Raw genomic sequence first — 12,593 nt, 5'->3', positions numbered from 1 at the left:
CCCTATAAAGTAAAAGCAGGATCCTATAGGCAGTGACCTGGGACCTGGGGTGAAAGTTTGCGCTCTTTCAACTGTAAAAATCTTGCATGAAGTAAGTTTGGACAGGGTCATATTGGTGATCAGAAGCAGGACCTGACTGATTAATCGCTGCACTAACCAGGGATGCTGAGCATGGTCCAAGGTTTAACCTAGGGTCTTCTGGACTGTATGACCAAGAACTGTGGGTGGTGTCTTTACCTGCTAGGACCTCATAAAATCTGTGGACAAGATTTTAAGTAAAATATTGTATTTATTAAAAAATACACTGGTATTGTTTAACGGTAGCTTATGTGATGGATCATGATATTTTACAGCTGTTTTTGTCAGTGCAATTCAGCCAAAATTGGTGTAAACGGTGCAAAAGATCGCAGAATTTTAAGCGGAATTTGCTTTCAGCACAACTCGAGTTTCCGCGATCTTTTGCACTAGTTTTAAAAACATCGCGCTAGAAGCCAACCCCACCCACAAAATTGGCCACGTCCCCAAGGTGTATTAATCCCCATTGGGAGTTTCTGCTAATTGCATTCGTTTGAAGGCCTTCAAGGAGGCTTTAAAAATTAAGCTGGTTCTTTTGGCTGCAAGGAAACTAAAAGGTATGTTTTAAAAGCTTTTAAATGTGATTTTTGTTTTAATTTACTAAAAAAAACTGACTAATGTACCCCAATATAACTCAAAAATAGTCTTACATTTTTTTAAAGTGAATTTCAGTAATTTAAAATCAGGTTAGTCAGAGGTGGTGGATTGACAATGTGATTAAAAATGCTTATTTTTTGTGATAAACCCATTTTCAGCTGTTTTAATCAAAATACACTAAGTTTCCACTTTTAAATGTAGGAAGGAAAATTTTTCAAAACAAATTTTTTTTTTAAATTACATTTTTAGATTATGCTGGTTCATGGCTGAGTTTGTGTTTGGCAATATTCAAATGAGTTTCAGCAGAAGCTCTGGGGGAAAAACACTTCAAAATGGGCGCAATTTTGGGCGCAGTTTGCACAGGAATCGGCAATTGCGGCCAAAGCGAAAACTCTAACCCTGTGTCTTTATGAGACATAATGGCCTAGAAATTCAGGCGCACCTCTTGTTTGTCCTTACCTAATATGGTGGGCGGCAGGCACACTTCCAACTGGAAGTGTGCACGTGCTTCCTGACCGCCATTTTGAGACCTTAGGCGTTCACGCAACGCCCAAGAAACGGGTGCTGTGCAATGCAATTTCTAGGTCAATATATTTTGTATTGCAAATTTGCACCAGCACCTTTACCTAATGAGTACTGAAATAAATCATACCCATAGCCATTCTATACAAATTATACATCAACAAACCTCAGAGCTTATCCCTTTAATAGCTGAATTAGCGCCTCTTTTTAAAATGAAATATATAAAGTTAGTTTTATTTCCCCCATTGTAATATATATTGAATACCAACATGTACTATGCTCATGGCATAACTCTTTGTTCCAATTTACTTTTGTAAACATCTCTGAAAACTATCACCCGGTTTATGATTAAATGTGTTATGATTCAGTTTCATTCTAATTGTACACCTGATGCACTATTAAGTGTAGTCATGTAAATTCCAGCCCGTCTCCACGGGATCAGAGTGGAGTAAAAATATCTTTTCAAACTGTCAGATTTTTTAATGTTGAATTTTCTTTATTTGAAAAATTACAGCTCAGTTCTTAAGACTAAGACAGTTTAAATGTTAATATGCATTTTCCAATGTAGGGAGAATCCAGAAAAGAGGGCGTAATCTCAAAATTAGAGCTAGACCATTTAGGAGTGAAATCAGAAAGCATTTTTTCACACAAAGGGTGGTGGAAATCTGGAACTCTCTCCCCCAAAAGTCTGTGGATGTTGGGTCAATTGAAATTTTCAAGACTGAGATTTTGTAAGATAAGAATATCAAGGGATATGGAGCAAAGGCAGGCAAATGGAGTTGAGGTACAGATCAGCCTAATTGAATGGCGGAACAGGCTTGAGGGACTGAGTGGCCTACTCCTATTCCTTTAAAGCAGCCCACTTAAGCACTCTTTTTTCGTGCCGTGACTATCTTAAAGCCGAGCAGCTGAGGTGCCTGCCTGACTCAGGCAAGAGCTTCATGAATTTATGCTGATCAAGATCCTATTCTGTAGATAGGTTCTCAAGGTCATTTTTATGGCCTACTCAGTGGAGCATCCACCATGCAAGGTGATGAATGGATGGATAGCTGTTGAATCTCCTGTGCCTGCATAGGAAGGTGCTAGGGGAAGGACAACAGATAGAGAAAGGGTGAACAGAGGGGAGAGGGGAAGATGATTTGATGTTGAAATCATGTTGAAGGTGGTGGAAATAGTGGAGGTTGATTTGCTGAATGTGGAGGCTGGTGGGATGGGATGTGAGGACAAAGGGAACCTTATCACAATTTTGAGGAGGGGGCAAAAGGGGTGATAGCTGAAGCACAGGAAATGGGATGGATCTAATCGATGGTCCTGTCCACCATGGCGTAGGGCAATTCTTGGCTGAGCTAAAAGGAGGACAATTCAGAATCACTGGTGTCGAAGGTGGCAGCATCAAGGAATGGAGTCCTCAAAAGAAACGGGGTGGAAGAACTATAAACCATTGTGGCTGGGTAGTAGACGAGGAGCTTGAAGATTTATGGTTAGGTAACTTTTTTTTCTGAAGATGGAGAAACTTACAAAGGGGACAGCTCGGGGCGAATCTAAATGTTTCCGGGGAACTGGCGTGGGCATCAAGGCTGCATCTGGGGCAAGCGAGTGCTTGCGATGCATCCGTAGTGGCATGGGGGCTGCCATTGATATTTAAATGAGGTGACTCCCACTGAGCTCACATACTCCAGCTAGAGGATCACGGCCCCAAGAGATTTCTGGACCAATATACTCAACAGTAAAAGAATTAGTTAACAAGAGTGTTACTTAACCAATGCATGGTTACTTAACATAACCTGGGTTCTAAAAGTAGGTAAGTTTGATCTCTTCTTAGATTTACTAAAGCTTCGATGCTTCGGGAGGATGCATTACTGATGGATCCTCGACAAGACGATACTCCAGACGAGGGACCATCTCAGCCACAGAAGAATTGGTTGCTGGCTCCAAAAATGCTGCTGAAAGGTCTTCGAGACACATGTCCCAGAATTTTGCAGAGGAGGACTGCCAATTTCACATCCATTGTGGTGAATAGGCTGACTAGAGAGTCAATCTGCTCCATCTATTGTGCTCAGCTAATTGTATATTTTGCAAGCCAAAATGCTTATGCCAATCCTTTGCACTTAATGGAACATTAGAGACTACTCCCTATCCACTCCCGACCACACTGTAGCAGTGTACTGTCAGGCATCATTTTCATTTCTAAAAGTTTGTTGTTTTGTAATGAAACATGCTCCATTTCCTGTAAAGCAAACAAACAAATTAAATCTCATAGATGCTGGCTGGCCTACTATGTATTTCCAGTACTTTTAAACTTTGGATTTCAAGCATTTGCAGTTTTCATTTCTATTTTATATGTATCGGTTCCTGTTCTGTGCTGCTTTGCTTACTGTAATTAAAGTAAGTTCCAGTCAATTATATTATCCTATTCTGTAACAAATGCATATATCCTAACAGAGCTAAAAATCCTCAGTCCTTCCAGCACCGTAGCTCCATTAGGATTGTGGCAGAAGGGCAATAAATAGGCCGGGACTGATGCATTTGATACTTCCATATATTATTTGAACTTTAGAAGGCCCCCTAATAGGAGTATGCACATTGTAACAATTACACTCTAAGGTGTTCTCTTCTATTACTTTTGTTATTCTTTGAGGGGAATATTCTAGAACAGGGGTTCTCAACCAGAGGTCTGCGGTCCCCTAGGGGTCCCTGAAAAGATTTCAAGGGGTCTGGGATTTAAAAAAAGAAACAAGAAAAATACACCATCGTGTAAAGGTGGGATTGAGCTGAGCAAACTGGCAGCTCCGGCCCCGACTTGAAGCTCTGTTTCCCCCCTCCTGAACGTCTGTGTGAGGACGGCGTCACTGGTCACTGAGCACAGATCCCCCCGGCTCGAGCTCTCCATCCTCCACTCTCCTCTCACCAGGTGCACGTTCGTCGGTTCCATTTCAGATTTGATTTTTTTTTTGTCCTATTTTTGTTATTCGCGCGGTCGCGGTTGTCAATCACATGGAGAAGGGGCAAGGAAATAGGTGGCAGCTGCAAGGAGGAAAGGAACTGCCGGGGTCAAACATTGAGTCACTGTCTTCGTGTACTCTTCTGGATGCACCCTAAACCAAATAAACTGTAACTAATTAAACATTAAATAAAACTTAACAATTTAAATTAAAATATTGTTGGCCGGGGTGATGATGCACTCCAGTCCCCGCAGCGCCCACCGGTCGCGGAAGGCCTCAAGTGAGCCGGCGGACACCGCGTGCTCCATCTCCAGGGCCACCCGGGCACGAACATGGCCACGGAAGAGAGGCAGGCAGTCAGGCCGAGCGACCCCCTCAAACACCCACTGCCTGGACCAGTTAATGCTGTCTTCGTGCAGAAAGAAGAGCGGAATATGTCAATATTAGGACACTTATTACCAGCAAAACTGAAGCAGTTTGGAAACTCATGTAAATATTCTGCACTGTCTAATTTCCACCACCCCCCACCCCCCACACAACTTTACTCTCTTCCTGTCTTCAACGTGTTGACTCACACTGTAGTTACAAAGGTGCTGACTGCCCTTTGGGGCCTAACCTCATTCATTCTTTACCTGTGAGCCTATACCTTAAGTGTTAGCTGTCTTGCTCTATGAAGGACAACATCACAGGCAGACCAGATTGTTCGCACCCAATGTTGGCCTCCAGCTCGGATTTCAACCTTCCAGGATAATAAGAACATAAGAAGTAGGAGCAGGAGTAGGCCATACGGCCCCCTCGGGCCTGCTCCGCCATTCAATAGGATCATGGCTGATCCGAACCTAGACTCATGTCCACTTCCCTGCCCGCTCCCCGTAACCCCTAATTCCCTTATCAGCTAGGAAACTGTCTATCTCCGTTTTAAATTTATTGAATGTTGCAGCTTCCACAGCTCTCTGAGTAGCAAATTCCATAGATTTACTACCCTCTGAGTGAAGAAGTTTCTCCTCATCTCAGTTTTGAAACGGCAACCCCTTATTCTAAGATTATGCCCCCTAGTTCTAGTCTCACCCATCAGTGGAAACATCCTCCCCGCATCCACCCAATCAAGCCCCCTCACAATCTTATATGTTTCGATAAGATCGCCTCTCATTCTTCTGAATTCCAATGAGTAGAGGCCCAAACTACTCAACCTTTCCTCATAAGTCAACCCCCTCATCTCCGGAATCAACCGAGTGAACCTTCTCTGAACTGCCTCGAAAGCAAGTATATCTTTTCTTAAATATGGAAACCAAAACTGTACGCAATATTCCAGGTGTGGCCTCACCAGTACCCTGTATAACTGAAGCAAGACTTCCCTGCTTTTATACTCCATCCCCCTTGCAATAAAAGCCAAGATTCCATTGGCCTTCCTGATCACCTGCTGTACCTGCATACTAACCTTCTGTGTTTCATGCACCAGGACCCCCAGATCCCTTTGTACTGTAGCACTTTGCAGTTTCTCTCCATTTAGATAATAACTTGCTCTTTGATTTTTTCTGCCAAAGTGCATAACCTCACACTTTCCAACATTATATTCCATCTGCCAAATTTCTGCCCACTCACTTAGCCTGTCTATGTCCTTTTGCAGGTTTTTTATGTCCTCCTTTCCCTCCCATCTTTGTATCATCGGCAAACTTGGATATGTTGCACTTGGTCCCCTCCTCCAAATCGTTAACATAGATTGTAAAGAGTTGGGGTCCCAGCACTGACCCCTGCGGAACACCACTAGTTACTGATTGCCAACCCGAGAATGAACTATTTATCCCAACTCTCTATTTTCTGTTAGATAGCCAATCTTCCACCCATGCCAGTATATTACCCCCAATCCCATGATTTTTTATCTTGTGCAGTAATATTTTGTGTGGCACCTTGTCAAATGCCTTTTGGAAGTCCAAATACACCACATACACTGGTTCCCCTTTATCCACCCTGTTTGTTACATCCTCAAAGAATTCGAGCAAATTTGTCAAACATGACTTCCCCTTCATAAAACCATGCTGACTCTGTCCGATTAAATTATGCTATCCAAATGTCCTGTTACTGCTTCCTTAATAATTGACTGCAACATTTTACCAACCACAGATGTTAGGCTAACTGGTCTATAGTTTCCAGCCTTTTGTCTACCTCCCTTTTTAAATAAGGGCGTTACATTAGCAGTTTTCCAATCTGCTGGGACCTTTCCTGAATCCAGGGAGTTTTGGAAAATTACCTTCAATGCATCCATAATCCCTACCGCTACTTCTCTCAAGACCCTAGGATGTAAGCCATCAGGTCCAGGGGATTTATCCGCCTTAAGTCCCATTATCTTACTGAGTACCGTCTCCTTAGTGATTTTAATCGTGTTTAGCTCCTCCCCCCCTATAGCCCCCTGTTTGTCCAGTGTTGGGATATTTTTAGTGTCCTCTACTGTAAAGACTGATACAAAATATTTGTTCAGCGTTTTTGCCATCTCCATGTTCCCCACTACTAATTTCCCGGTCTCGTCTTCTAAGGGACCAACATTCACTTTAGCCACCCTTTTTCTTTTTATATAACTGTAGAAACTCTTGCTATCTGTTTTTATATTTTTTGCTAGTTTACTTTCATAATCTATCTTCCAGGATTGTCCTGGAGTTGCCAGGAATAAAAGATTAATCTGAACACTGCTGTGAGCAATTTGGGAGAAAATTCATTCGGGACTTTAAAAAATTGTGTTTTTTCATTTTCATTGTACACTTTTGTTTTAGTTATAAAAATACTGTATTGGCGATTGGGGAGAAAAGGCTGTTTGACTGACAATCAAGCAGAGAACCGGGAACGGCTGATGTGCCGGGAACAGTCGGTGAGGGAGTCGGGGTTGCGGGGGAAAGAGGGAGACTGGGGATCAGGTGACTGGGGCTTGTGTGGAGGGAGAGAGGGAGTGGAATGGACGTGGGGATCAGTGTTGTCTGCAGTGCCGGGATAGCAGCAGCAGCAGCAGTAACATGGTGAGTGGAAGCGGTGCTGAGAGAATTTTTAGACGGAAAATATGTGTGTGTCACAGGAGGTCCGTGGAATTTTTATAACATGGGAGGGAAGCCTCAGAAGCAAAAAGGTTGAGAACCTCTGTTCTAGAGGGTATGGAAATTTTAAAAAAGCAGTTAGTATAAATAGCTAAAAGTGAAGTTGGATGAAATCTAGGGCTATTAGTAGACTCGGCACTTAACGGGATATAAATTTGTTTTGGGCTGTAGTGCAAAGCAAGTGATAGTGAATCGGCAGCTCGTTTTACACTCCATTACACAGCATTGAAGTCAACGGAAAAAATCAGGCTGCGTGCAAAATGGGCTGCCGATTCGCTATCGCCCATTTTTCACAACTGCCCAAAACAAATTTATAGCCCAACATGTCCAAACACTAGAACAGCAATCAATAAACCAAATATAATGCTGAAATATATAGCAAAAACACATTGAAGGAAGTCACGCTTAAACTGTACAGACCACTTAAGTACTGTGTCCAGTTCTGTTCATTATGACTGAATGGAGATATTTTTCCTTCCGTTCATGGGATGTGGGCATTGCTGGCAAGACCAGTATTTGTTGCCTATCCCTAATTGCCCTTGAGAAGGTGGCGGTGAGCTGCTTTCTTGAACTGCTGCAGTCCATGTAGTGAAGGTACTCCCATAGTGTGTTAGGAAGGGAGTTCCAGGATTTTGACTCAGCAACGATGAAGGAACGGCAATATATTTCCAAGTCAGGATGGTGCGTAACTTGGAGGGGAACTTGCAGGTGATGATGTTCCCATGCACCTGCTGCTCTTGTCCTTCTAGGTGGTAGAGTTTGTGGGTTTGGGATGTGCTGCCGAAGAAGCCTTGGCGAGTTGCTGCAATGCGTCTGGTAGATGGTACACACTGCAGCCAGTGGTGGAGGGAGTGAATGTTTAAGGTGGTGGATGGGGTGACAATCAAGCAGGCTGCTTTGTCCTGGATGGTGTCGAGCTTCTCGAGTGTTGTTGGAGCTGCACTCATCCAGGCAAGTGGAGAGTATTCCATCACACTTCTGATTTATGCCTTGTAGATGGTGGAAAGGCTTTGGGGAGTAAGGAGGCGAGACACTCACCGCAGAATACCCAGCCTCTGACCTGCTCTTGTTGTCACAGTATTTATGTAGCTGGTCCAGTTAAATTTTTGGTCAATGGTGACCCCCAGGATGTTGATGTTGGGGGATTCGGCGATGGTAATGCCGTTGAATGTCAAGGGGCGGTGGTCAGACTCTTGCTTGTTGGAGATAGTCATTGCCTGGCACTTGTGTGGCGCAAATGTTACTTGCCACTTATCTGCCCAAGCCTGAATGTTGTCCAGGTCTTGCTGCATGTGGGCATGGACTGCTTCATTATCTGAGGAGTTGTGAATGGAACTGAACACTGTGCAATCATTAGCGAACATCCCCATTTCTGACCTTATGATGGAGGAAAGTCATTGATGAAGCAGCTGAAGATGGTTGGGCCTAGGACACTGCCCTGAGGAACTCCTGCAGCGATGTCCTGGGGCTGAGATGATTGACCTCCAACAACCATCTTCCTTTGTGTGAGGTATGACTCCAGCCAATGGAGTGTTCTCCCCCTGATTCCCATTGACTTCAATTTTACTAGGACTCCTTGATGCCAAACTCAGTCAAATGCTACCTTGATGTCAAGGGCAGTCACTCTCAGAGGTCTGGAGCTGAGTGGTCTTGGCGGAACCCAAACGGAGCATCGGTGAGCAGGTTATTGGATGAGTGCAGCTCCAACAACACTCAAGAAGCTCGACACCATTCAGGATAAAGCAGCCCGCTTGATTGGCACTCCATCCACCTTCAACTTCACTCCCTCCACCACCGGCACACAGTGGCTGCAGTGTGTACCATCTACAAGATGCACTGCAGCAACTCGCCAAAGCTCCTTCAACAGCACCTTCCAAACCCGCGACCTCTACAACTTAGAAGGACAAGGGCAGCAGACACATGGGAACATCACCACCTACAAGTTCCCCTCCAAGCCACACACCATCCTGACTTGGACCTGTATCGCCGTTCCTTCACTGTCGCTGGGCCAAAATCCTGGAACTCCCTTCCTAACAGCATTGTGGGTGTACCTACACCATATGGACTGCAGCAGTTCAAGAAGGCGGCTCACCACCATCTTCTCGAGGGCAATTAGGGATGGGCACTAAATGCAGGCCTAGCCAGCCAGCGACGCCCACATCCCATCAATGAATAAAAAAATTGGTGAGTAAGTGCCACTTGATAGCACTGTCAACGACACCTTCCATCACTTTGCTGATGATTGAGAGTAGACTGATGGGGTGGTAATTGGCCGGATTGGATTTGTCCTGTTTTTTGTGGACAGGACATACCTGGGCAATTTTTCACATTGTCAGGTAGATGCCAGTGTTGTAGCTGTACTGGAACAGCTTGGCTACAGATGCGGCTAGTTCTGGAGCACAAGCCTTCAGCACGACTGCCAGGATGTTGTCGGGGCCCATAGCCTTTGCTGTATCCTGTGCGCTCAGCCATTCCTTGATATCACGTGGAGTGAATCGAATTGGCTAAAGACTGGCCGCAGGAGGAAGCCGATATGGATCATCCACTTGGCACTTCTGGCTGAAGATGGTTGCAAACGCTTCAGCCTTTTCTTTTGCACATCATTGAGGATATTCATGGAGCCTCCTCCTCCCATTTGTTGTTTAATTGCCCAACACCATTCACGACTGGATGTGGCAGGAATGCAGTGCTTTGATCTGATCTGTTGATTGTGGGATCGCTTAGCTCTGTCTATAGCATGCTGCTTCTGCTGTTCGGCATGCATGTAGTCCTGTGTTGCAGCTTCCCCTGGTTGGCACCTTATTTTTAGATATGCCTGGTGCTGCTCCTGGCATGCTCCTCTGCACCCCTCATTGAACCAAGTTTGGTCTCCGGGCTTGATGTTAATGGTAGAATGAGGAATATGCTGGGTCATGAGGTTACAGATTGTGGTGGAATACAATTCTGCTGCTGCTGATGGCCCACTATACCTCATGGATGCCCAGTTTTGAGCTGCTAGATCTGTTCTGAATCTATCCCATGTAGTACGGTAGTAGTGCCACACAACATGTTGGAGGGTGTCCTCAGTGTGAAGATGGGACATCGTCTCCACAAGGACTGTGCGGTGGTCACTGCTACCAATGCTGTCATGGACAGATGCATCTGCGACAGGTAGATTGGTGAGGACGAGGTCAAGTAGCTTTTTCCCTTATGTTGGTTCTCTCACGACCTGCCGCAGGCCCAGTCTGGCAGCTATGTCCTTCAGTACTCATAAGAACACAACATAAGAACATAAGAATTAGGAGCAGGAACAGGCCGTTTGGCCCTTCGAGCCTGCTCTGCCATTAAATAAGCTCATGGCTGATCTTCTACCTCATCTCCACTTTCCTGCACTATCCCCATATCCCTTGATTCCCTTAATATTCAAAAATCTATTGATCTCTGTCTTGAATATACTCAACGACTGACCCGCCACAGCCCTCTGGGGGAGAATTCCAAAGCTTCACCACCCTCTGAGTGAAGACATTTCTCCTCATCTCAGTCCTAAACGGCCGACACCTTATGCTGAGACTATGATCCCCCAGCCAGGGGAAACATCCTCCCTGCATCTACCCTGTCAAGCCCTATAAGAATTTTGTATTTTTCAATGAGATCACCTCTCATTCTTCAAAACTCTAGAGAATATAGGCCTAGTCTACTCAATCTCTCCTCATAGGACAATCCCCCCATTCCAGGAACCAGTCTGGTGAACCTTCGTTGCACTCCCTCTATGGCAAGTATATCCTTCTGTAGGGGGTTTCTCTTGCTCGTTCTGGTCTCCTACCAGGCTTCGTGCAATAATTACCCTTGAGTGGTTTGACCCACTCTCCCCTACGGTTCTAGACCTTGGACTTAGGTGCAGGGAACTGTAGTGCAGAGAAAAACTCAATAGACCAGGTTGAATAGCACGAAATGGATGCTTTTATTATTAAACAGTTTGCAGCATTAAAAAATACATGTCATAAGCACAGATTAATGTAACTACAAGCATACACATATCTATAAACTTAACTCTATGGAAATGGGGAACGCACGGCACATCGTAAAAGGGGAAACACATTACGATTACCCTTACCCCCTCCCCTAGACCTAGACTAAGTTTCGACTTGAGGAACTCGGAATCATGCTCACCACTTTCAGATTCGCAAAAGAGAGGGTTCGCAGCCCCTTTGGCACAGCTTTCCGTCGTCACGTGGATTTGGAAACTTCTGGCGCAGCTTGTTTTTCTCTCTCTCAGGCGATGAGGCAGCGGACACAGCCTCGATGAGCGCTCGTCATGACTGAATCCGTTAAAAAGTTGTTGAAGAACCGGATGTCCATGGGGGACTCAGTCACCGATCCCTGGTCGAATGGTATGTTGAGGCCCTGGAGGGCTAGGCCCGGAATGTCCTTTTTCTCCGGCCTGGATCGTCGGTTTTCCTGAGGGTGTCTTCTTCTTCGGCCTGGGTTGTCGATGATCTCCCGACAAAAGCACCCGGGCCACCCTCCTGCGTCTTCCCGGCGTAGCCGAGCCTTGCCTGGCCGAACACTGGCCACGTTCCGAAACCGAAGTGCTTAACCGGAGAGTCCATCCCGAATTTTTGAATCGCAATTGCTGAATCGTGTTCCCCAAGCGTGAAGCCTGGATCATGAAGCGAAGCGTCCTGATGGACTTTTCAATCCATAGTTATACCCTTTTGGGACAGTCTTATCTCCCGCCAAATCATAGTCCAGTCTTTGTAATATTTTTGGCGGGCAGAAATCTCTGCAGGGGCGCTTTGTCTTGTAATGGGAGCCGGTGATAGCTTAACTGGCCTTCCTGGCCGATAATGTCTTTTACTTTGTCACCGTAACTCGGTTCGCATATTGATCGGTCTGGAGATTGCCCTTGATGGCTGTTAAACGGTCTTTCCTTTGTACAGTAAATGGGTTTAAGTGTTCATTCAATTGTCCGCCCATTTCTTGATGGGCCCCATCCTGTTACCTGAAACTGTCTTGTACTTAGAATCCAATCAACATGTATGCTCAGCTCCCTGAGCCTCGGTCTCCTGATACTGGCTTTCGCAGGCTTACTGTCCTCAATCCACAAGCCTGTCTGGCTTGCAGTAACAGAAATCAAATGGTCCCAGAAGCTGATCACGAGGTCCGGCGGCCATTTTGTATGCCCCTTTTTATCAAAGGTTTTTCTGTACAAGCTTTCTCTTGGTCAATAAACTGTCTTATCAACCCTGTTTTGTTGCGTGATTGAATTCCTGAAAATTTCGAATCTTACACTTCCTTAGGTAAAGGAGACCAAAACTGTACACAATACTCCAGGTGTGGTCTCACCGGGGCCCTATATAATTGCAGTAAGACATCTTTACTCTTATACTCAAATCCT

This window comes from Somniosus microcephalus, chromosome 7 (assembly GCF_052327205.1).
Source record: "Somniosus microcephalus isolate GS21.2 chromosome 7, FLI_Smic_1.0, whole genome shotgun sequence".
Taxonomy (NCBI): domain Eukaryota; kingdom Metazoa; phylum Chordata; class Chondrichthyes; order Squaliformes; family Somniosidae; genus Somniosus; species Somniosus microcephalus.
The sequence above is the reverse complement of the archived record's forward strand: the minus strand, read 5'-3'. Positions refer to the sequence as shown.